Genomic DNA, 20,259 nt, shown 5'->3' with positions numbered 1-20,259 from the left:
ATACACCCACACAAAAACTTGTATATGAATGCTCATAGTAGCAGTTTTCATAATAGCCAAAAGGTGGTAATAACTCAAACGTCCATCAACTGACAAATGGATAAATATCATGTGGAACAACTATACAATGGTTTATTCAGCCATTTTAATGGAATGAAGTACTGACAGATGGTATAACATGGATGAATAGGCAAATCTGTAAAACTGTATCTGAATGAAGCTCTTGTATAATTTTTTAACCTACCCATAGTCATGGTTTGTTTTTGTTTTTGTTTTTTTGAGGTCTCTAATAAGAAGATCTAATTCTGTATATACCATTAGAGTCAATGCATACATTAAAATGAATTATTGGAGGGCATCTGGGTGGCTCGGTCGGTTGAGCGTCTGACTTAGGCTCAGGTCATGATCTCACATCTCGTGAGTTCTAGCCCCGCATTGGGCTCTGTGCTCAGAGCCTGGAGCCTGCTTCAGATTCTGTGTCTCCCTCTTTCTCTGCCTTTCCCCTGCTTGTGCGCTATCTCTGTCTCTCTCAAAATAAATAAACATTAAAAGAAATTCTTTTAAAATGAATTACTAGATTTGCATCACAGAAATCATGCATATATTGAGAGATGTATGAACATTAGCCACTAACACAACTTACATATCTTTATTTCCATTTAATCATGCACTAAGTATACTACTTTAAACCTTCAATCACATGATGATATGTTGTCAAATTACAGAGAGATGTTCTACTTAATGTGATCATTACCAGAAACAGATAAAAAGTTAAAGATTAAGAACTATCAATGTAAGAAAGTTTTTTCAGACAGTAAAACTTTCAGACTTTACTTAAGAACAATAAAACTGAACTACCAAACATACTTAATATTTGCTCTGTCAAAAAGTAGAAGCAGCATAGCCTCTTCCCAACCCTCAAACCACCCCCCCACCAAATGTCACACAACTTTGTATATGAATTAAATGGAAGTTTTCTTAGGACTGTGTTTAGTTACTTAATAGTACCAGACTGATAAGGCCAATTAGTTCTCCTAAGCATAAAATTGGTTACTTGGGGGCCTGAATAAGGCAGTTATAAGTCATGAAAATTAGAATTCCAAAGTGTTGGACAAAAACATATTGCCAAACTTATCAAACACAATGCAAACCAGAAGTCAGTGGAGTACCATCTTTAAAGTATTAAAAGAAAAACTGAATTTTTTTTAGTGATTGCTTTAGAGTTTGTAGGATACATTTACTCTAAACTACCTCCACTGTCAAATAACATTATACTGCCTTTCATGGGTAAGTGCCTTAAAACAGTATTCCAAATTCTTCTCTCCTGCCCCTTATAACATTGCTACCTATTTTCACTTATCTATAAGCTGTAATCACCCAATACATTGTTTCTATGTTTTGAACTTCCCTATTACATCAATTAAGAATAAGAAAACAAAAGGTTTTATTTTACCTTCATTTATTCCTTCTCTAATTTTCCTTTTCTCTGAAGAATTTAACATTTCTTGCAAGGCAAGTTAACAGTTCTTGTTGGCGACAGATTTCTTCAGTTTTTGTCTGAGAAACTTTTTAATTTCCCTTCACTTTTGAAAGATAATTTCAATGTATAAAGAATTTTAGGTTATTGATCTTTTTTTTTCAACACTAAACACTTCACTCTTCTCTCTTCTTCCTTGTATGGTTTGTGAAGAGAACTCCAAAGTAATTCCTAACCTTCTTCCTGTATAGGTAAGGTGTTTCTTCCCCTTCTGGCTTCCTTCAAGATTTTCTCCTGGTCTTTGGTTTCCTGCAGTTTGTATATATGTCTAGGTGTAGATTTGGTAGTTGGCATATTTCGTGTCCTCTGAGCTTCCGGGATTGGTGGTTTGGAGTCTGTCATTAATTCTGGAAAATTCTCAGCCATTATTACTTCAAATATTTCTTTTGCTCCTTCCTCTTTCTGATGAGTCAGCCCATGAAAGGCATTCTTCACTTGTTACAGTACTTTTGATTTCTAGTAGTTTCTTTTGATTCTCTCTTAGGATTTCAATCCCAATGCTCACATTACCCATCTGTTCTTACATGTTACATTTTGTACACCTTTTCCATTAGATGCCTTAAGCATATTGATCATAGTTTAAATTCACCTTCTGATAATTCCAAAATCTCTGCTATATCTCACTAGGAATTAGGCTGTGGGTTCTTTTTTTTTTTTTAAGTTTATTTATTTAGAGAGCCAGAGAGAGCACACAAGCAGAGGAGGGGCAGAGAGAGAGAGGGAGAATACCGAGCAGGCTCTGTACTGTCAGCGCAGAGCCCAATGTGGGGCTCAAACTCATGAACCATAAGATCATGACCTGAGCTGAAATCAAGAGTTAGATGCTTAACCAAATAAGCCACCCAGGTCCCCCTAAGGTCCTTGTTTTTATCTCTCCTTGTTGTCTTTGGGTTTCCCTAGAAACTCCTTAAAGTGCAAGCCTCATAGTTCTTTAACCTGTAATCCCTTATTATTACACAGGAGCCCTGTTGATGTAAAATGTAGGGGGAAGGGAAGTATTCCATAACCCTATGATGAGGTCTGAGTCTTTTAGAGTGCTTTTGAAAGTGCCTGTCTTTTTTCCCCTCTTAGAAGAGACAGCAAGACTAGAGAGGAAGTTGATTTCCCCAAGTTGGTTAGGTTCTGGGAGTTTCCCCTTTGGGCAAGGAGAGAACAGAATGCTGTGAGCATACTGCAACATGGTGACTACTCCTCTCCTGCTGGAAGCATGAGGAAATAACTGTATCCCCAATCTTAACTGTGAGAACCTGGTGGAGCTTGTGGAGGAAAAACTTACAAAAGTGTGGGGAGCCCTCCTAAAACTGGACCCCAGGAGTTTTTAACTATCAAGCTAATCCACACTCAGCTTCTGGCTGGTCATCAGTTACAGTTCTCCTACCACTTCCTACTTACATTAGCTTATGCTCCCAGCAAGCTGTGATTCTTTGTATTCACCTGTCTCCCCAGTTTGGGGGGCATTAGTTTACTCTGTGACCTCAGTTCTCTGATGTATCTAAGAAGAATTGTTGCCTTTTAGTTTGTTCAACTTTGTTCCTGTTTTAAGGACAAGAGTGGTGACTTTTCTTTCATGTCTGAGTGGAAACCAGAATTTTTACGCCCTTTTGATGTCTTTCCATCATTCCTTGTACACTTTATTTTCTGGAACAATAAGATGTTCCAGATTCATCTTGTAGTTTTCTCAAGGGAGTCTTGGTTACTTTTAGTGGAGAATATTGTTTAGAAATCAAGATGTGGATACAAAGTATACTCATTGCTATGGGGGGTATCATTAATTCTAGAACCTCTAAGCACCGCACTGAGAAGTTTATATATTTATATACATACACACACATCCCATATTTCTCTATCCATCTATCCTTCTCTGCATATGGTAAAAACAGTTCATACTCCTACCTCCAAATTCAACCCAACACCCCAGAGACATTCTAGCTGTCCCTATATCCATGTTTTTCTCTTGTCCAACAGTGAGAAACCTGGCTTTTATTTTCCTAATATATTTATTCGTTTGCATAATCCTAAAAAACATAAAAAGTAGTTTTAGAACTACTACCTACTACCACTAAGAAAAGCACATATACTGACTAAAATTCAAAGTATTTGTTTAGTGCTCATTTCGGCAGCACCTATACTAAAATTGGAATGATACAGAGAAGATTAGCATGGCCTACCGTGCAAGGATGATTGGCAAATTTGTTTATTCTTCCTTTGTAGGGGGGAGGAGTGGTAAATTTTCCAGATAATGAAATTCACAATAACTATACCTTATTAATTTTGACAAATGTGTGTATCTTTATTAAGTTATGGAACATTTTCCATTTTCATCACCTCCAAAATTCCCTTGTACTGCTTTTCAGTCAATCCCCACTTCCTCTGAGGCAATCAGTGGTCTGATTTTTCACAATAGTTTTGTCTAGCACTTCATAAAAATGCAATCACACTGTATAATATTCTTTTGTGCCTGAATCCTTTTGCCCAGCACTGTGATGTTAATATTCATCCAGGATGTCACATGTATCAGTAATTCATTCCTTTTTGTTATTCCGAGGTAACTTCTTCTATGGATGTATCAGTTTGTTTACCCATTTTATATATGAGACAAGAGATTCAAAGTGCCTAAAGTCACACAGTTAATTGGATGAGAAGAATTCCAAGGACTTCAGAACCACAAGTACTATAAACTCTTGATCCTTAGTGTGGTGTTCTTTTCACTTTACAAAAGCACCACTTCAAACAAATTTTTAAAATAACAACAAAAACTGTAGGGATATATTTTTTATCATATAAATTTAGTGATTTATAAGGAAATACCTATATAATCACATCACAGATGTAATATTTTTTAAAAAAATCACTGTGATAATTTTCAATAAATTCTTAGTAGGAAATGAAAAATATCCAAAATTAAAAGGTTATTGAATCAAATATTTTTAAATCTTTAAGAATATCTATCTGTACAGGTGACAACACTGACATTTCTTCCATAATCCATGCTCCTTCCTAATCCTTACTTCTGCCAATGCTGATTTCAAATTTACCTGGCATTTCTCAAATATCTCTTAAACATTTACCTTATCTTCAGTCAATTACAGGAAAGTAATTTGTATATTCACTAATGTCTTCAGTTTAAACTTATTAACTACCAAGAAGAATACTCTCCTAATTCTAACATTTGTAAGCAATTTTTAGCCTTCTGAGTGTCTCAAGTCTGCCAAATCATCCATTTTTAATTCCCTACTTAGAAAATCCATCAATCTATCTCTCCTTAAAACATAACATAAAAGACAGTTCTTCTTCAACCCATAATCTTTAAGCTCCTTCTCAAACTACAACTGACTAATTCTGATCTAAGAATGATAATTTTTCTGTAGCATGAAATGCTACTACTTTCCCCTAATGATGAAAGTTTATGGTAGCACCATTCAACATGACCTTAAGTCACTGCCATAGACTGAAGGGTCAAAAGTAGACTACCAAGAGGGAGACTGCCATTAGGTTGGGTTGTCCCATCACCTCCTCTATTGCCCCAAACATACATACCCTGTATCTTGGCCCAATCTCAATGAACTTGCTTAACATGAAGTAATGGAAAATTTGAGGTCTCTTCCTCAGAAGATATGAACGGATCTATGGATCTATTATATTTGGTGTAAGTTCCACTGTATGGTTCCCCTCTAATAGGTTTCTAGAGCTCTCAGGTATTCCAAAACAACATCCATCTCATAAGAACATGGTGAAGTATAAAGTGCACCTTGAAGTACTGAGCACATGTAGATGCTATTTTAATTTGAAATGCTCCCACAAGTTAGGGATTATTATCCTAATTTTCCTAACATGAGAACAGATTAACTTTAGACCTAATCTACCATACATATGATGGCCCAAGAACTTAGTCTATGACATGAATAAGGTACATGAGACCAACTGATTTATCTTATTTCATTTATAAGCCACAACCCTTAGCTCATAATTTATATGAAATAAAATTCAATTATTATTTTAAGTGAAGAAAATGAAACATTTAAGATGTAATCAGAGTGGTGAATATAAAACTCTATAACAAAACTTCCCAATGCCAGTCACTAGATCAAGGACAAATGATGGTTTCATTATTAACAGCTATGGCAAAGACAGCTGTTTAGAATATGGCTTCATCTTTTGGCTTTAGGTTTTGAAAATTCCTGTGAACTTCTACTTTAATTGAAATTTTTGATATAGCCAAGATAACATGTCTAAACAGCTGGACTCCACGTATAATGAAATTAGGCTTACTTGAAAGAAAAAAAAATGCTAGGCCTGTAATGTTACCTGCTCATTTTTCCTTTTTGCTATTAGAAAAATTTTACAAAGTAGGTTAATGTTTAAGGCATACTTTCCTCAACTGGCAGAGAATGTAATAATTTACATCCTATTTCTTTCCCTAGAAATATAGTGGCCAAAATAAGGGAGATTTACGGAAGGCAATGATTAATCCACAGAACCAACCTAGGTAGTCAGGCAACTGATCATCCCATCATCTCCCAGAATTAACTGGAGATAATAAGACAGAAATGAGAAAAGAACATAAACTCTTGGAACACAGCAAATTGCCTTGGAAGGGAAGGAAAAATGGAAACTTTTGGTCCCAGTTAAAGTGTCGATGAGAATATACTTCTATCTGAATGTTAAAAAAAAAAAAAAAAAAAAAAAGTGTTAAGAATGCAGGTAAAATAAAGACAATTAAAGGTAGTAAATAAATTTAGAAACTGGATTATTAAAATTATGCTTACAAAGAAAGTATCTTTTAAAAATATTTTCTTGCCTATTGTACGGAAATTAGAATAAACTATCAACCATACATTTTTACTGAACACATAGTACATAAATGGTTTTTTATAGGTAATATGGATTTTAAAATGAATTAAATATAGTCTCTTGCCCCATCCCCAACTCGGGATAGGGTTTGGGGCACAAAGACACATATAAAACATTACAGAAGTGGCAAACAAAATGCCCAGGGAACCTAGAGAAAAGAGAAATTATTCAGAATAGGAATGTGGCAAAAAAGATTTCACCAAAGTGCTATTTACACTGAGCTTTATTTATTTATTTTTTTTTTAATTTTTTTTTTCAACGTTTATTTATTTTTGGGACAGAGAGAGACAGAGCATGAACGGGGGAGGGGCAGAGAGAGAGGGAGACACAGAATCAGAAACAGGCTCCAGGCTCCGAGCCATCAGCCCAGAGCCCGACACGGGGCTCGAACTCACGGACCGGACCGCGAGATCGTGACCCGGCCGAAGTCGGACGCTCAACCGACTGCGCCACCCAGGCGCCCCTACACTGAGCTTTAGATGGGCAAGAATTTAATAGGCAAAGACAGAAAAAGGTAAAGCAAGAAAAAAAACAGAAGGAATAATATATGAAAGGTATGGAAATTAGGAAAAAGTGTAGGATATATTCAGGAAAATCCAAGTATATAAGTGGGGCCGGAATATAGGGTTCATAGTAATGGGAGACAAAAATGAGAAAAGAAAAGCCTAGAGGGGCGCCTGGGTGGCTCAATCGGTTAAGAGTCCAACTCTTGGTTTCGCCTCAGGTCACCATCTCACGGTTTGTGAGTTCTGACCCCACATCTGGCTCTGCACTGACAGTGTAGAGCCTGTTTGGGATTCTCTCTCTCCCTCCCTCTTTGCCCCTCCCCTGCTCACACTGTCTCTCTCTCAAAATAAATAAATAAAATTAAAGAAAAGCAAAGCCTAGAAAAGCAGATTGAAAAAGAGATTGAGGAAGTCCCTAAACATTACACAAAAAGTTCATTTTTAGCAGTGGGGATTCAAATTATTTTGAGCCTTAGAGGCACACAGAATCTAGGTTCCCACTATCAGATGAGCCTGTGTACGAGTTAAATTTCACTTTAACAACTGTGTTATCTTACAGCCATCAATCACCAACTCTTCTGCAAGATTTAGAATCAGAATAAATGCAGAAGCAAGTTAAACACTAAATTTTAATAGATTCAGCTGTTCAATGGTCAATATGATTATAGAATAAATAGGGTAACCATATAATTTGTCATCTAAACTGGGATTTTTCAGAATAAAGGGGGGGAACTATTATTAATTATGCTAGTATTAATTAGGAACGTCCCAAGCAAACTGGGGTGGATTGTTAACCTTGTTATAAAAACTCCCCAAATCAAAGGGACTCCTTACTTTTTCTTTCTTAGATTCTCTTCAGTGGGAAACTCCTACTATGAAGCAGGAGAAGAATCTAGTATTTGATATTGAGATTAGTGGCTATGGCATTTTAAAGAGATAGGCACACATTAAAAATGAATAACAGACCTATTCTTTTTATAGTAAGAGACTTGAAGGGTGAATAACTTCATGCAAATCTGTCAGACTTCTTTAACAGCAACCATGAACACAGAGGAACTACATACTGATTACTAACCTCACAAAAGCACATTTAGACTTAGATGGTATTCCCAGAGTTTCTGTGTTTATTTGAAAACAGGTTAATTTTCAACTATACCAACCATCTCAAAGCATATTTCTTTTTGTTTTAATACACTACAAGAAAGAAAAAATGTTTTTACTGCTAAAATTACAGAAAACACTTCATGGTTTGTTATGTGGGTGGTTGCAACACTTGGCCTTTAACCTCTTGCCAAATACCACATCACATGTGTTCTGAATCACCAGTAAACCCAGATGCCCTTATATGAGATATTTCAAATCCATCCAGAAGTTAAGAGACAAAACAATATGGTCTTCATGAATGAAACAAAGAACTTCTAAAAGAGAAAGAGAGAGAAGAGAAAGAAAAGAAAAAAGAAAAAAAAAAGAAAAGAAAAGAAAAGAAAAGGAAGGAAGGAAGGAAGGAAGGAAGGAAGGAAGGAAGGAAGGAAAAAGAAAGAAAGAAAAAGAGGGAAAAGAAGGGAAAGTGGAAGAAAGAAAAAGGGAAAGAAAGAAAAACAGGGAAAGGAAGAAACAAGCGAACCAAGAACTTCTAATGTCAGTACTTGAGGAAAATAATTTAACTGCTTTCTTTTTCTTTTAATGTTTATTTATTTATTTTTAATATTTATTTATTTTTGAGAGAGACAGACAGAGCATGAGAGGGGAGGGGCAGAAAGAGAGGGAGACCCAGAATCTGAAATAGGCTCCAGGCTCTGAGCTGTCAGCACAAGGCCCAATGCAGGGCTTGAACTCAAGAACAGTGAGATCATGACCTGTCCAGAAGTAGGACGCCCAACTGACTGAGCCACCCAGGTGTCCCCTATTTATTTTTTGAAAGAGAGACAGGGTATGAGCGGAGAAGGGGCAGAGAGAGAGAGGGAGACAGAATCTGAAGGAGGCTCTGGGCTCTGAGCTGTCAGCACAGAGACTGACAGCTGGGCCCGAACTCATGAACCATGAGATCATGACCTAAGCCAAAGGCGGACACTTAACCAACTGAGCCACCTAGGTGCCCCTAATTTAACTTCTCTCTAAATATTCATTCTGGTCAAAGTCTAAGACCAGATAAAAAAGGTCTTGCCACAACAAAAAGCCAAAACTTTTGATATTAAAAAATATTTATATTTATAATCACCTTATGCCAGGGGTTGGTCAACTTTTACCCTAACAGGACAAATAGTAAATTGTTTAGGCTTTGTAGGCCATAGAGTCTCTTCAAGTATCCATATCTCTCTCCATCTTTTTTTTTTTTTTTTTTTTTTGGAGAGGAGAAAGAGAGACGGAGAGCACTGTGTACTTAGTATGGAGCCCAATGCAGGGCTTGATCCCATGACCCTGGGGTCACGACCCAAGTCAGAATCAAGAGTTGGACGCTCCACCAACTGAGCCACCCAGGCACCCCTATCCTTATCCTTCTGAAGCACAACAGCAACTACAGACAATATGAAAATGAATGGAAAGGGCTGTGATCCAGTAAAACTTTACTTACAACTGGATTTGGTTCTCAGGGCTGTATAAGAGTATAAGCTCTTTTCTAGAATATAAGCTCTTTTTTATCACGCTTGTCTTGGATAGTGCCTGGTACATAATATATGCTCTGAAAATGTTTATAGATGAATATTATTTAGTAATCAAAAAAGAAGCAAAATATCTGAGCTACCGTGGGACAAACATCGTGCTTATTGAGTATTATGTGAGTTATTATTCTAGTTAGAGTTCATAGGTTGATATTTCTCACATAAAATATATAAATATTTTTCATTAAAAAAAACTTTAATTGTAATATTAATCATGTCACTACTGAACTCTGCCTACCCAAGATTAATACTAATTTTCTGGCTTTTCCAGGCCATTTACATAAATAGGTAATCTGATTACATAGTATAAGGACTGGAGCTGAAAGGTCATGTTGAGTTAAAGCCAGGATTAATACCATGGCAAGTGAGAGTCAAAGGCAGGTGGAAAGAACCCTGCAGAGAAGATGTGTGTGCAGGGAATGGAAGAAAAGACAGAACTGTCTGTACCACGCAGTGAAGATCTGAGAGATTTCTCTGCATTATAATAATAAATCTCCTTTTTATTAGAGCTTCTTTGAAAGGGCTTCTATTCTTTGCAGTTAAATGATTCCTGACTAGAAAATGGATTATGAAACATTTTGGAGAGGAGTTAATATTTGAGATGAATTCTTAAAAAATGAAGACAGGGTTTCTAGTCTACATGGAGTAATAGAGAACAGATTTACAATCCTGCCTGAAACAACAACAACAAAAACAGAAGAAATATATGAAACAATAGTTTCCACACATTGGACAATGGCTGGTATAGGAGAGTAATCCCTGACAGAAGGGAAACAAAGTCAGAACCCTGGGAGCAGAGGGAGAAGGAAGCCAAGTGGAAGCTCAACAATCTCCCTGAGCTGAGAAAGTATGAGTCCAAGACTGCTGGAATTTGCCTGGGAGAGTACTAGAGAGGAGAGAGTCGCAGAGAGATAGTAGAGTAGGTCTGCAGAGGGCCCCGTCAAGACTATTGAGTAGTATAGTATCAGCACATACTTGTGAGGAATCTACCCAAAGCTAGGAAAAGAACTAAAAGGAACAGAGGGAACAATCCCAGGGGGTCAGACAGTGGCAAGAATAATTTGTTTCATCGAGAAAGGAAAAAAAAATCTCATATTTCACAGGACATCAGGCAGAACAATCATAATGTCTCAGTAGTGGCACAAAATTAGTCCTAGATAAAGTTTGCTCTGGGTTCCACCTGAACAAGCATAAAAATAGCACTGAAAGTGTCAAACTCTTTCCAAATAACAGTGTCCCAGAATAAAACTCAAGAATACTTCTAGGGGTGGGGTGCCTGGGTGACTCAGTCGGTTAAGTGACCAACTTCGGCTCACGTCATGATCTCACGATTCATGAGTTTGAGCCCCGCGTCAGCCTCTGTGCTGACAGCTCAGAGTCTGGAGCCTGCTTCAATTCTGTATCTCCCTCGCTCTCTGCCCCTCTCTCACTCGCACTTTGTCTCTCTCTTTCTCTCTCTCTCAAAAATAAATAAACATTTAAAAAAAAAAAAAAGACTACTTCTAGGAGTGCCTGGGTGGTTCAATCGGTTAAGCTTCCAACTCTTGATTTCAGCTCAGGTCATGATCTCACAGTTTTGAGATCAAGCCCCACATGGGGATCTTTGTGGGCGTGAGCCTGCTCAAGATTCTCTCTCCCCTTCCCACCCCTCCCCCACTCTCTCCCTCCCTCTCTCTCTCTCTCAAAAAAAAAAAAAAAAAAAAAGTATTCTAGAAATACAAAATATCCCAAACACAAGGTTAAATTCACAATGTCTGGCATGTAATAAAAAATTATCAGGCATGAAAATAAATAGAAAAATATGAGAAGAAAAAGCAGCAATAGAAACAAGGCAAAAAACTGATAAATACTAGAATTAATAAAAACATCAAGATAGTTCTTATAACTGTAATCTGTATGTTGAAGAAGGTAGAGGAATGCTTGGACATGTTAAGCAGAGATGTGGACAACATAAAAAGAATGTGAATCAAAATTTTCATCTTACCAGAGATGAAAAATAAATGTTTGAGATGAAAAATACAATGGATGGAATTAATAGCATATTAGAAATGGTAGAATTAAAGATTAAGAACTGGAAAACAGCAATAGAAATTACTCAAAATGAGGCATAAAATAAGCCTGAAAAAAAAAAAATGAAAATGTTAGTAACCTACACATGAGCTTTAAGCAGTCTCATATACTTGTAATCTGAGTCCTCAAGATGGAGGATAAGTGCTATATAAAATTACAAAAAAAAAAAAAAAAAGCAAGAGAGAGAGAAAGAGAAAGATAGGGATGTATGGGCTGAAAGTAGTACACAAGAGCAAGCTCTAATGGATTATGGAGAGTAGGAAAGAAATGGCAATGGCATTTGTCTGACAATGGCAGACAAGTAACACAGCTAGAAGCTGCTGCCTTTAAGAAAGAAGTAAGGACCCAGATTAGGATGTGATGGTAAGAAAAGAGAGAACTGAAAACATTTTAAAGGAAGAAATAATAGGAATTCATGATTAACTATATACTGGAAAGGACAATTTAAGAAGTTTAAATTTCGAAAATGACCAAGCTAAGTTTGAATCCCAGATTTTTTACTTATTATACGAAGTTGGAGACGTTATTTAATATCTCTCTGCCTTAGTTTCCTCATTAGCAAACTGTAGAATATAGTAGTACCTATCTAATAGGGCTGTTTTGAGAATTAAATGAGTTAAAACATGGAAAGTACTCTGACATGTAGTAAGTGCTTAATAAATACTGGTTATTGCAGTTCTCAAACCTTTTGGTCTCAGGACTATTTTTCACTCTTAAAAGTTATGGAGGACTCGGGGCGCCTGGGTGGCGCAGTCGGTTAAGCGTCCGACTTCAGCCAGGTCACGATCTCGCGGTCCGTGAGTTCGAGCCCCGCGTCAGGCTCTGGGCTGATGGCTTGGAGCCTGGAGCCTGTTTCCGATTCTGTGTCTCCCTCTCTCTCTGCCCCTCCCCTGTTCATGCTCTGTCTCTCTCTGTCCCAAAAATAAATAAAAACGTTGAAAAAAAATTAAAAAAAAAAAAAAAAGTTATGGAGGACCCCAAAGAATTTTATGTGGGCAGTCTATCAGTATTTACCATATTAGATATTAAAACTGAGAAATATATAAAGTATTGACATTTTCATTCATTAAAATTAATAAACCTATTACATGTGCACATGAGCAACATTTTGTTTTTTAAAAGAAAAACATTGGTGGGAAGATACAAACTGTTTTACATTTTTGTACATCTCTCTAATGTCTGGCTTACTAAGAGAAAGCTGGGTTCTCATATCTGCCTTTGTTCAATCTGTTGCTTATGTTGTTTTGGCTAGGAAAGACAACCAACCAAACTGTGTTATGTAGAAGCTAATACACCCAAGAAAACTAAGATAGCATCTCCTGGGTAGAACAACTAAGTTTTAAAAAGGGGACAGCAAATTATTCATTCTTTAAATCTTAAGAGTGCTCAAGAGCGGAATAAGATATTAACTACAAACTATTTTAGTCAGCTCACAAGATAAAGAGCCAGAGAAACTATTTGCTTATTAAATTTATCCCACATGAGCTATAAGAACTGCAGAAAGGAGATGGAACCACAAAGAATTCCCATATAAGATAAAAGAGATGCACAGTTCTACATGAAGAGTAAGGAAATGCCTAGGCCTGAGCTGAGAGTTTGGAAAGTTCTAAGTGTAAGAAATCAGATCTCTAAAGGACACAGAAAAAGAGAGCAGGGCCAAGTAATGGAATCTGGGGCAGGTGGGGAAGCCGGGGGGGGGGGGGGGGTGCCAGTACTGGACAGAAGGAAAACAATCTTCTTTTTATGGGCAGAAGATTTAAATAGATACTTCACCAAGAAAGATATGTGAATGGCAAATAAGCGCATGAAAAGATTTACAGTATCCTTAGTCCTTAGAAATGAAAATTAAAACAACGAGATATCATTACATTCCCACCAGAAAAAGATACACTTTTAAAAAGAATAAACCAGAAGCAAATGTTGGGAATATGGAGAAATTGGACCTTCCATACACTGTTAGAGGTAATGCAAAATGGTATAGCTACTTTGGAAGAGTTTGGTAGTTTCTTATGACCTAAACTTACTATATGACCCAGAAATCCTACCCCAAGAGAAATGAAAATATACAGTCACATAAAGACTTGTACATGACTGCTCACAGCAGCTTTTTCATAATAGTCCAAACTGGAAACAATGTCCAAATGTCCAGTATACACCATTGCAGTATATCCATATAATGGAATATGACTTAGCAATGTAAAGGAACACGCTACTCATACATGCAACAATATGGATAAAGGCACAAATGACTACATATTGTAGGATTCCATCACATGAAATTCTGGAAAAGGCAAAACTATAGTAATTATAGTGACAAAGCAGATCCATGATTGCTGGAAGTGGGGAGAGAGGTTTGACTGAAAGGAACACAAGGAAACTTCTTAGGGTGATAAATTTTCTAGATATCACGATTGTGGTGACAGTAGTTATAGGATTGCTACATTTGCCAAAACTCACCATTTGTATACTTAAAATAGGTCAGTTCTGTTGTACACAAGTTATATCTCAATACTACTAATTAAGGAAAAATAATGAACACATCTTCCTTCATCTTATCTGTCACTCACCAGGATTTCTCAACGGTTGACAGAAAATGGCAGCAGGTAGGAAAGCAGAGACATGGAAATCATTGACAAGAAAGGATAGGGAGTCTATAGGAATGATGCAATCAAATGAAGAAATAATATGCCATTTTTATTAGGTTTCAACCATTCCAAAAATGAGAATAATCAGCTTCTAAAAGACACCTTGACCAGTCCAAAATATGTTTTGTTGTTAAAAGTATTTCTTCCATTATGTTCTAAGGGATACCTAAATCAGAAGCATCCTAGACCTTCTCTGCCAGAAACTCTAGGTGCAGTCCCCAGTCTACCTCTTAAATTGCTCCCAAAGAAATTATTTTGTGGGGTGCCTGGCTGGCTTAGACAGTAGAGCATATGACTCGATATCAGGGTTGTGAGTTTGAGTCTCATGTTGGGTGCAGAGATCACTTAAAATTAAAAAATCTTGGGGCAGCCAGGTAGCTCAGTCGGTTATGTATTGGACTCTTGATTTTGGCTCAGGTCATGATCTCATGGTCATTAGATCAAGCCCCATGTAGGGCTCGGCCTGGAGCACGGAGCCTGCTTGAGATTCTCTCTCTTTCTCTCTCTCTCTCTCTCCCCCTCCTTCCCTCCCTCCCTCCCTCCACCCCTAGTCCATTTGTGCTCTCTCTCAAAATAAACTTAAAAAAAAAAACAAAAACTTCTGTTCTCCTTTTAAAAAAATTTTTTTAATATTTTTAAATTTATTTTTTTTTTTATTTTTTTGAGAGAGAGCACATACGCTGGGGAGGGACAGAGAGAGAGGGAGAATGAGAATCCCAAACTGGCTCCATGCCCTGCACAGAGCCCAACCCAGGGCTCAGTCTCACCACAGTGATTTCATGAACTGAGCTGTGATCAAGATTCCAATGCTTTACTGAGCCATCCAGGTGCTCCAAAATAAAAAATCTTAAAAAAAAAAAAAAAAAAAAAAAAAAGAAGCAGAAATTATCTTGCAAACCGAATCAGAGAGAACCACTGTACTAGAAGGAATGTACACACGTGCTTGCATACACACATACCCAATTTAGGTTTGCAAAAAGCTCCAAGTCAATAGTATTGAACAGCACATATGGTTTCTTTTTTTTTTTAATTTTTTAAATGTTTATTTATTTTTTGAGAGACAGAGCATAAGCAGGAGAGGGGCAGAGCAAGAGGGAGACACAGACTCCAAAGCAGGGTCCATGCTCTGAGCTGCCAGCACGGAGCCCAACGCGGGGCTCGAAGTCCTGAACTGTGAGATCATGACCTGAGCGGAAGTCGGAGGCTTAACTGACTGAGCCACCCAGGCGCCCCTAACGTATGATTTCCTTATGGGAACAGAGAATCATCCTTAATTACTTCCTGGAGATGTAAGCATCTCAAAAGAGATCATCTACCAAAACCATTTAGGAAACTCCCAATGTACTCAATGTATTGCCTTCCAATCACCCTGGACTTAAATAGACAATTTCTAAGCAAAGAAAATAAAAAGACCCGAGACCATACCAAGTTTGAAGTTCCATGTTGCCATATTGCTTCTGTTTCACCACTATCTAGTTGTTAGTAGCAGGTGACAGCCACTTTGATTTTAATTACTATTTGTAAATCACAATAGTTTCTTTATGTGATTTTAAAAAGCATATGCTATATTCTCCTCTTAATAAATTCTGTTGATTTGTTAAAGAATTTCCTATGGGCTTTCTCTGTATATTCAACTTAATTTCAAACATCTTTAAAATCACGTCAAAAGAAAATACAATTTAATAATGAAACAAAACAATGTTAGGAACTGTAGAGAACAAAGCTGAGTGAATAGCCAAGTTCTTTACCTTCATGAGGTGGTGTGTGTATGTTTTACAATACACATAAAACTCACCATTTTAACTTTTTCAGTGTACAATTCAGTGATATTAAGCACATTCACAATACTGTGTAACCATTATCACCATTCATCTCTAGAACATCTGGATCATCCCAAACTGAAACTCATTTAACATTAAATCCCCATTTCCTCCTTCCTCAGGCCCTAGTAACCACTAATTTGCTTTCTTTCTCTATACCACATACCTCATATAAGTGGAATCATACAATATTTGTCCTTCCATCATGAGTATTTTCTACTAATTCTTAATACATCTCTAGGAACCAAGCCCTGAGGGACACAAAGACTGGCAGCATACTAATCTGCCCTCAGGAAACTTACACTTTAATAGGGAAGTCAGACAAGTCAAAAACAAAACCTTGCAAGTCAGTGTGATAACAGCTCTAACAGAGGTACAAAGTACAATGGTGGCACAAAGGACTAATTAACTCAGGAAAGTCAGGAAAGCTTCGCAATGGAGGTAACGTCTCAGGACATTTTAAAATATTCATTGAATTCATTGAATGGAAATGGTCATTTCCTCCAGAGGAATGGCATTCATTCACTCATCAAACATTTAAGGAAGGACAACACTACACCCAGCACTCCACACCTACAAGAGCCAAAGTTCCTGCTTCCCCTAAGCTGAAAGTAAATGCAGAACCATGAGATACACATCCGAGGAAGAGTTAAGTAGTTCAGACTGAAAAGCAAAGTGCTTGGGGAAAAATAAGATGAGGCTGGGAAGGGATTCAGGTATCAGATTATGGAAAAGTCATCCAGAGTTTTACTCTATACTGTAGGCCAGTTTGAGAACTTTAGAATATATAAGAATCATTAGTGGCACTTGCCAGAAGTACACATTCCTAGACAACCCCAGAGGTTTTTATTTCATATGTCTGAGATGGACCTCAGCAATTTGTATTTTTTTTAAAGTTATTTTGTGTGTGTGTGTGTGTGTGTGTGTGTGTGTGTGTGTGTGTGTGTTTTGAGAGAGAGCAAGGGAGCGAGTGGGGGAGGAGCAGAGAGAGGGAGAGAGAATCCCAAGCAGGCTCTGCACTATCAGTGCAGAACCCCACATGGGGCTCAAATCCATGAACCGTAAGATCATGACCTGAGATCAAGAGTCGGACACTTAACCAACTGAGCCACCTAGGAGCCCCAGGAATCTGTATTTTTAATGAGTACCCCAGGTGATTCTAAAACAAGTATATCCATGAACTACTTTTCAGGAAATACCTCTGTAGAAAACAGGAAACTAAAGATGGCTTCAAAGCAGACAATAATGTGAACAGATTATATGTTTTATTAATTTTCCCCGTTTATAAAGTAATACATGCTTTTATAAGATATAAAAGAGCCCAAAAAAGAAAAACACCACTCAAATCCATAACCTTCACATTCAATAGTTTATTATTTTCCTAATGTTTATATTATATAAACTTTTATTTTTTTTAATTTTTTTTAACGTTTATTTATTTTTGAGACAGAGAGAGACAGAGCATGAACGGGGGAGGGTCAGAGAGAGAGGGAGACACAGAATCTGAAACAGGCTCCAGGCTCTGAGCTGTCAGCACAGAGCCCGACGCGGGGCTCGAACTCACGGACTGTGAGATCGTGACCTGAGCCGAAGTCGGACGCTCAACCAACTGAGCCACCCAGGCGCCCCTATATAAACTTTTCAACAGAAGGTTCATACTGTACAGACTAAACTCTATGTTCTTCACTTAGTCATGCATGTGCACATGTCCTCTTTCTAAGATTTTTGATGGCTGTCTGGCAGGTCACATGCATCATATAGATGTAACTACCCTTTTTTTAAGTACTTAAGTTATTAGCAATTTTTCACCTAGTTTCCTATACCACTGTCAATATGTCAACATTTGGATAAAATGTGGGTTTTAGAAAGATCACTCTAGTGACATCATAAGGGCTGAATTTGAAAAGAGGTGAATTCAGAGATAATCTGAGAGGCTATTACGATGGCCTAAAATTTTACTCAAAGTAGTAATAATAGAAACGGACAGAGAGTGGATTTGATAGTCTACAATCTACATGTAAAGATTTGTCATCTGTTTAAGATTATATACAAAGAAATAATTCCTCTTCTTCAATAAATGTTTACCAAAGCCCGACAATGTATCAAAGAATGATTACTAAGAAAAATACACTAGAAGAATACTACGCATTTGCACTTTCTTTTATTTGTGTATATGTGCATGCGTAGGATCAGGATTCCAATTGCATTTAAGTAATTTAGAGTCTTCCTTTTCATCAGAGGAAAAACAATTCCCTATTCTGAACGTACAACTACAAAAGTAGAGCCAGAAAGAGTCACAGTTGTCAACAAAAGCTTGACCCTCTGTTCTCAAGTTATAAGCTGGGGCTGTAGTGGTATTTTAACACACTACACAAGAAATTGCCCGTGATCAGGTTTACTTCAGTTTTTAAAAAGAATCTGCATATACTGGGGCTTTCTGCCAAAAAAGCAAATGTTTCATGCATTTGGCTCCTCGTCCTTTCATGTGGCTAGTGTCCAATATCAACTTGGAGATCTCCCCATTTCAAAATCTGCCAGCTACTGAAACATGGGTCAAACAAAACATTTTTCCTTTCTATGAAAAAGTGTAATGTATCATGACAAGGAATCTTACTAGGTAAAGCTGAGATCACATAAAAATGCTTACAATGAACAAGTTCCACCTAACATTTTTTTTTAAATACTAATATCCATTAAGCTTCAGATTTCAAAAGGATTTTTTATAATTAAATATTAAATTCTTGAATCACACATATACAAAGATTCTGTATTTAGTAAATCTGACACATCTCAATTGATGTAGAAGAAAAAAATTGGCATATCTTACTTTCTTTTTGAGATAACACTACTTTTTTTATTCATCTACCATATAATTCTTTAAAAAACTAGAAGTTTCGGGGCGCCTGGGTGGCGCAGTCGGTTAAGCGTCCGACTTCAGCCAGGTCACGATCTCGCGGTCCGGGAGTTCGAGCCCCGCGTCAGGCTCTGGGCTGATGGCTCAGAGCCTGGAGCCTGTTTCCGATTCTGTGTCTCCCTCTCTCTCTGCCCCTCCCCCGTTCATGCTCTGTCTCTCTCTGTCCCAAAAAAAATAAAAACAAAAAAAACAAAAAAAACAAACAAAAAAAAACTAGAAGTTTCTGGGGCGCCTGGGTGGCTCAGTCAGTTAAGCGTCTGACTTCAGCTCAGGTCATATTCTCACAGTTTGTGAGTTCAAGCCCTGCGTCGGGCTTTGTGCTGACAGCTCAGAGCCTGGAGCCTGCTTCAGATTCCATGTCTCCCTCTCTCTCTGCCCCTTCCCCACTCACTCTCTGTCTCTCTCTCAAAAATAAATAAACATTAAAAAATAATCAAAAAATAAAATAAAACACTAGAAGTCTTTTATCACTTTTGATAATTCAAAGTATATATATATATATATATATATATTCAAAAAACTTTCCCATACTTTGAAATTTCCAAGTTTTATTTTATTTTATTATTACTTTTTTAATGTTTATTTATTTTGGGGACAGAGAGAGACAGAGCACGAACGGGGGAAGGGCAGAGAGAGAGGGAGACACAGAATCGGAAACAGGCTCCAGGCTCTGAGCCATCAGCCCAGAGCCTGACGCGGGGCTCGAACCCACGGACCGCGAGATCGTGACCTGGCTGAAGTCGGATGCTTAACTGACTGCGCCACCCAGGCGCCCCCCAAGTTTTATTTATACTAGTTGGTTTATGAATTTTTAGTGATCTTAAAGCTTCCATCTACACTTCCAATAACTTCCAACACTTTCTCAATTAACTGACCACAAAAACCAAAACATATTGATTTCTTACTTGTACTGTACCTCATGTCTATTTAATTCTATATAGTCCCAGGGGTGCTTGGCTCCCTCAGTCAGTACAGCATGCAACTCATGATCTCAGGGTTGTGAGTATGAGCCCCACCCTGGGGAATAAAGATTAGGTAAAAATAAAATCTTAAAAAAAAAATTCTACATAGTCCTAGGAGCGTAATAAACAAACATATGTGAGTCTAGCTACTTCATAATATGTAGTATTAATTTTTTATTCCAAATTAAATATGTACTATCACAATAACTGAGGCTCAGAATAAAAATCTAGTGAATTTCAAGGGATTAACATAAATAGAAAAATAAGACATAAAACGTAAAATTAAAACATACT

At 37.3% G+C, this 20,259-nt stretch overlaps 1 protein-coding gene and 1 non-coding gene across 2 annotated transcripts in view; one reads left to right on the top strand and one right to left on the bottom strand.

Annotated features, from left to right (window-relative positions):
* REV3L (REV3 like, DNA directed polymerase zeta catalytic subunit) overlaps positions 1–20,259 on the bottom strand; it is a 175,918-nt gene that overhangs the window by 135,118 nt on the left and 20,541 nt on the right. The gene's annotated exons all lie outside the window — the stretch shown is intronic.
* LOC124529481 (U6 spliceosomal RNA) lies at positions 3,642–3,746 on the top strand. The gene has a single exon (XR_006966373.1). It is a non-coding gene; the product is annotated as a U6 spliceosomal RNA (small nuclear RNA).

This window comes from Lynx rufus, unplaced genomic scaffold (assembly GCF_022079265.1).
Source record: "Lynx rufus isolate CCGP_SWC_20201006 ecotype Redwood Valley unplaced genomic scaffold, mLynRuf1.p SCAF_6, whole genome shotgun sequence".
Taxonomy (NCBI): domain Eukaryota; kingdom Metazoa; phylum Chordata; class Mammalia; order Carnivora; family Felidae; genus Lynx; species Lynx rufus.
This window is presented reverse-complemented; position numbering and strand designations above follow the sequence as displayed.